At 36.5% G+C, this 5,959-nt stretch overlaps 1 protein-coding gene across 5 annotated transcripts in view; it reads right to left on the bottom strand.

Annotated features, from left to right (window-relative positions):
- LOC106459651 overlaps positions 1-5,959 on the bottom strand; it is an 18,976-nt gene that overhangs the window by 5,215 nt on the left and 7,802 nt on the right. Inside the window, exon 1 of one of the 5 annotated variants that reach the window (XM_022386180.1) lies at positions 929-948. The exons of the other annotated variants lie outside the window; for them this stretch is intronic. The gene's annotated coding sequence lies outside the window, so the exon portion shown is untranslated. Of the gene's footprint in view, positions 1-928; positions 949-5,959 lie in introns of those variants that run through there. 5 annotated transcript variants of the gene reach the window in all.

Raw genomic sequence — 5,959 nt, 5'->3', positions numbered from 1 at the left:
GCGGGTTAGAATCCCAGTCACACCAAACATGTTTGCCCCTTTCAACCATGGGGGCATTATAATGTGACGGACAATCCCAATATTCGTTGGTAAAAGAGTAGCCCAAGAGCTGGCTGTGGGAGGAGATGTCTAGCTGCCTTCTCTCTAGTCTTTCACTGCTAAATTAGGGACGGCTAGCGCAAATAGTCCTCGTGTAGCTTTACGCAAAATTGAAAACAAACAAACAAACCTACTATACACCAACACTAAACTAAAAAATGAACTGCTGCATTCTCACACTAAGCTAGAAATTAACTGTTGTATACCCATATTAAATCAGAAAATGGTACATCCACTCTAAACTAGATATAAACTGCACAAAACTCACAATACAATTAGAAATGTATTGCTCTATACCCACAATCAAAATCAGAAATGTTCTTCTCTAGACCCACACAAAAACTAGAAATATTTGCTGCCTTATACTAACACTAAAACTAAAAATGCATTATTATATAGATGTACTAAAACTAGAAATGTACTGGTGTGTAATGTTTTAGCACAGTTAAAATTATGCAATAAATTAAGTAAGGCAATTTTTTAAAAAATCAGACTACTACAGGCTTAATAATGGCTATGAACATATTTTTAGGAGCAAAATTATAGCTTAGATGAGTACTTGGAAAGTTTATAAGTTACACCATAGTTTATGAGCTTGTGTTTTTAATTATCACCTTCAAATAAAATTTTTCAATAAAATGTTAGAATTGTAAAAACCCCGTAAAATAAATGATTTGATTAACCAGATCAATATGAATGGTTTGTTTTGGTTTTTTACATTGTACATCTATTTCTACGCCTCTTCTCTATTAGAAAGTCAACAAAACTGCAAAGCAAGTTGGTAAAAAACAAAATAAAAGCTTCAAATAACTGTTGATGTTTTACATACTCACACACCACACATTACTTGGATCAACAGAGAAGTTTCCTTAGTAAGCTAAATCAATATGGAAACACTGACCTAGTTACCACGGTAACCAATGATATTGATCGACTACAATCTCTACATTTCTTCTCTTTGCTCTCCACTGTACGTAACATGTATACAGCTCAAAAATATTATCAATCAAGGGTCTCAAAAACTCATTGAACTAGAAAGATCTGGTTCCTGAAATATCTCAAGTCTCAGCTTCGTGCTCCTTTGAAACCATTAATCAGTAGTTTATAAAAAAAGTAGGTCATCTAGTTTTTCATATATTCCTATATATATCAATCAAGCAGCATCATCCCCAAATGTTCATGCAAGTATAACATACAGATGTTAAAAAAACCTACTCCTACTGTTTTCAAGGTTTTGACATTAGCACTTATAAAAGTTATGTATGAAACATAATTAATAACTGGCTTTTCAAATAAGTCTAATCAATATACCACATATAAGAGCTGTATAGTTATAAAAAAATTCTTATTCTTATATATAATTTAGTTTACAATATTCTAATAAACCAATTTGTGTGTCATTAATAGCTTCACTTCTAAAAGAAAAAAAAGAAGAGACCTCAACTAGCATTTGTTAGAGATATTTAACACATGTGTTCTGTCATGGAATATCAATATGTTGCCAATACATTGTAATTGATAGCTATCTAATCATTACTCAATGTGTACTAGAATTATTTCTACCAAAAGTTGTTTTAAATAAAATGAAATGATCCATGTTAAAGGTTCTATTTAAATAACTGATAGCTAAGATGTAAAATAAGCATGTGTTCCTCATGTATGGTTTTTGAGTGAAATCAAACTCAGAAAATTACAGACAAAAAGCCGTAAAACAATAAGACATCATAAATGTTTAACACACATGGCATCATACACATTTTTTATTTTAGTCATTTACAACTGGAAGACTAGATCACTCCTCTTCAGAAAATTTTAATTTGTATGTATATATATATATATATATGTATGTATGTGTGCATGAAAACTTCCAATATTATGAAATATTACATTTATTTAACTATGAATAAATGAATTTAATTATATTAAAAAGCTTGTGATACCATAAGAACTAAAAAACCAGCTTTTTATGGCTGAATTACAGACCAAAATGGGTAAAAGCTCCAAGCTTTGATAAGATGTGTTTTTATATTAATTTTTATAAAGTTAGAGATCCAATACAAGAATTAAAAGTCAATCAGCCCACTTAGGTCTCTAAATTCTATAAAAAAAACAGAAACATTGTTCAAACAAATCCTCAAATATTATTAAACACAAATCACTAAAGCAAGAAAATTGTTCTAAACATTAATTACTTTAACTGAAAATAAACTCTGCCCAAGAATATGTCTGCACTTAAGTTTTCAAGGCTGACAATGCTAAAGATTGACAATCAATTCCCTACTGCAGCTCACAGACTCAACATTTCTTAGCTATTAGCTGATCAATTTCAAAACCAATCTTAAATCTGAATAAAAAACATCATTTCTTACTTTTTTCCATTTCGAACAAATCAAAGTGATTTCATCTCATCACTTAAACTACTTAAACCAGAAATCATTCTTTAAATTTATGTTTTTATTGTTTATTGTTGCTCTAATATGAAAATCTGAAAGAAAACTCTACATACCAAACAATTACTTTAATAAATATATTTTTACACTAAAGTTCTATACACAGATCTTAGTATATTTCAACCACTATCATTTTCTGATAGCTTGCAATATGTATAATATTTTCTTGCAACTCAGATTTGAATGTTTTTAATCTGAAATACATAGGAATAAAAAAATGTCGATAGTTCAGAAGACTGATTACAACAAGCGTAACACATGAAATTTCATACTGATAAGTTTTGGTTGACAAATAACTCCTAAGTTTTGCTGACATCCTATTTCTGAAGATGAAAAGGCTTTCAAATACTATAGCAATGATGTGTGTCCTAACATAGAGTGTTTGAGCTCAAGAAATACATTTTTACAGTTTCAAATCATAAAATATAGTTTAATGAGCTAAACAGTATTTTTCGCAACAGTGAGGAAAATAACAAAGGTACCACATACAGTAAAGAATTACCGTGTTAGAGGGGTGGGTGGAATCCCAGAAGTATGTAAAAATAAGTGTGTGGAATCCCTCCTAAAAAACACTCCCTTCATATCACTAAAACAACTACACTGTAATTACACTATAACCACACTGACTCCTACCCCTATCACTGAAACAACTATACTGTAATTACACTATAACCATACTGACTCCTACCCCTATCACTGAAACAACTATACTGTAATTACACTATAATCATACTATAGGGTAGGAGTCAGTGTGGTTATAGTGTAATTACAGTATAGTTGTTTCAGTGATAGGGTAGGAGTCGTGATAGGGTAGGAGTCAGTGTGGTTATAGTGTAATTACAGTATAGTTGTTTCAGTGTGAAATCAGATAAAAACCAAGCATGAAGACAGAGAACAAGAAAAGCTGGATGAAGCACCTGTGAGTGAGGTTGATGAAAAAGTGAGGGAGACAGAAGAAGAGGTAGTGGAGGGGTAAGTTAGAGCTGGAGAAGCTGCGTAAACCATGGCTGAGCCAGCCAGTAAGGAGCAATCAGAAGGACTTCACACGTAGTAGTATGAATGATCCAAATCACTTGGTGAAGAAGTCAAATGGGAGGATAAACATATAGGTATTTGTGGTCCAATCCTGACTGAAAGCATCAACAGCCAGAGTGAGAGGATGAGGGACCGGAGACCAAAACAGATGTAATTTATGGTTGAGGGACATGTCAAAGGCATCTACTGAAGGCAAAGTCACTGGATTGAGAAAACACTCCATTGGATAGATCTTGCCTGGACGGGAGAGATAAACTGCAACAAGATTGAAAGCACCTAGAACATGACACACAATGATATGAATATCTTGCATGTGGGCCCCCCCAAAAAAATCCAATGTATGAAAACATAGGGATCAAGACAAGGTGCCACCCTAGTAATTGAGATAAGTAACCACTATAGAATTGCCAGTATGAATCATTACCAGACAATCTCTGGTCAGATAAAAGAAATGAACCAAAGCCCAACATACAGCTAGAAGCTCCAGGGTGTTGATATTATAAGACCTCTTGGCCACAGACCAACACCCCAAAGTCTCCTGTTGATTGACCCATGCCCCCATCCCTGAAGGGATGCATCTATGAAAATATGTAAATCTGGAGGAGAAGGAAGAGGCAAAACACCTGCCAATGTGTGGTTCCTGCCCAACCACCATTGCAGATCATCAACTAGGGTAGGAGGAAGGGTAATAAGAGCCTTCAAAGGATCCCGTGCAAAATTCCACTGGTTATGACGAGCCCACTGAAGAGCCTCCATATGAGCATGACCTAAGAGGATAAGGGCTGCTATAGAAGACCACATCCCCAAAAGCTATAGAACCTCGTGAGCTGTAATAGAGGGAGCAGTAAGAGTGTGGAAAACATGTAAGCTCCATCGAATGAAGTCGAAGTGGAGAAGGTTGGGCCAGACTGAAATAGGTGTTGAAAAAACACCCAAATGAATCAGATATTGGGTAGGTTAAAGGAATGACATCTCCAATTTGATTAACCAGCCAACTCAAGCCACTTCCAGGAGCAGCTGATGAGTGTGACGGGCAAACTCCTGTTTGGAATGAGCTAACAGTAACCAGTCATCCATATAATGATGAAAGCACTACCCAAGAGCATGTAGGTGATGAGCAAATGCTCAGCCCACCTGACAAAAAACATAATGGGCCGAAGCAAGCCCAAAGGGTAATGTACAAAACTGATAAGTCACCCCACGATGAACAAACTGAAGATATGGTCGTGACTGCTGATATATCGGGATATGCAAGTAAACATTCGCAACATCCATCTTGGTCATCCACAAGCCTGGAGAAAATACCTACCTGAAAGTGAGAAATGATTCCATGGTAAAATGGAGGAGATTGAGAAATTAGTTGAAGTAGGACAAATCTATTACAGGCTGCCAGTCTCCAATTTTCTTGGGGACAACAGACAACCTGGAGAAAGATAATGAACAAGTTCGATGGCCTGTTGAGACAAAAGGTCTTGTACCTCCCCTGACAGACACTGGCTGGTGATGGGATCCCAAAGCAGAGGGAAGGAAATAGCTACCTGAGACAAGGGAGGTGAGAAAAGAAATTTGAGGCAAGTCCCTCTGATAAAACCTGTATAACCCACTGATTTGTGGTGAAAGATCACCAAAGGGGAACAGCTTCGCACACTTGAGCTCCCACCAGACCCGGAACCGACTGGGTAGTCACCGGAACTGTTGGCATCATGCCCATCTACATCAAATAAAACAATGAAATGAGGAACCCCTGGAAGAAGGAACATGTAAAGGCTGAGAAGGACTAGGATGGGAAACAAGAATAGGGGCTTGTCATAGTTCCAACTCTAACTGCAACAAATGAGCTACCAAAGAGGAAATGGTAGTGTTGATGCATGGATTCCACATGTGATTCCAAAGTCTCAGGTACATAGTCAAAAACATACTGCTGAAGAAAAGAGGCCAAACATAAGTCCCTGAGATAAGTGGGCAGCAAATGAACCTGGGACAAGGACGCATTGTGACCCAGAAAATCCCAACAACAGATAAACCACACATGTAAAGCAAAAGCCGAGAATGACAAATGAGCCAACATGGAGGTAATAAGGAAAAGGCTGTCCCTCAAAAAACCCTCAGGATTTCGATGTACTGCCTCAGAAATGAGATGGATGATAAATAAATACTGTAGAAGTGAAGTAACGGTAAAACAAAGGCATGAAAACTGGGCATGTGTTAAACACACAGGAAAATTAGGGACCATCCCCCAAACAGGTAAAATAGACCCCAACAGCTGAGAGTCTAGAAATGGATAGTCTGCTGGATGGTAAGCCAAAGCAAGCCGATCCATAACTCAGGGGGGGGGGGGCATGCTGGCACCCTCAACCAATTATAAAGTAAAATGC

Source organism: Limulus polyphemus, unplaced genomic scaffold, assembly GCF_000517525.1.
Source record: "Limulus polyphemus unplaced genomic scaffold, Limulus_polyphemus-2.1.2 Scaffold643, whole genome shotgun sequence".
NCBI classification, from domain to species: Eukaryota; Metazoa; Arthropoda; class Merostomata; order Xiphosura; family Limulidae; genus Limulus; species Limulus polyphemus.
Note: the sequence above shows the minus strand (reverse complement) of the source record. Positions and strands in the feature narration are given on the sequence as shown.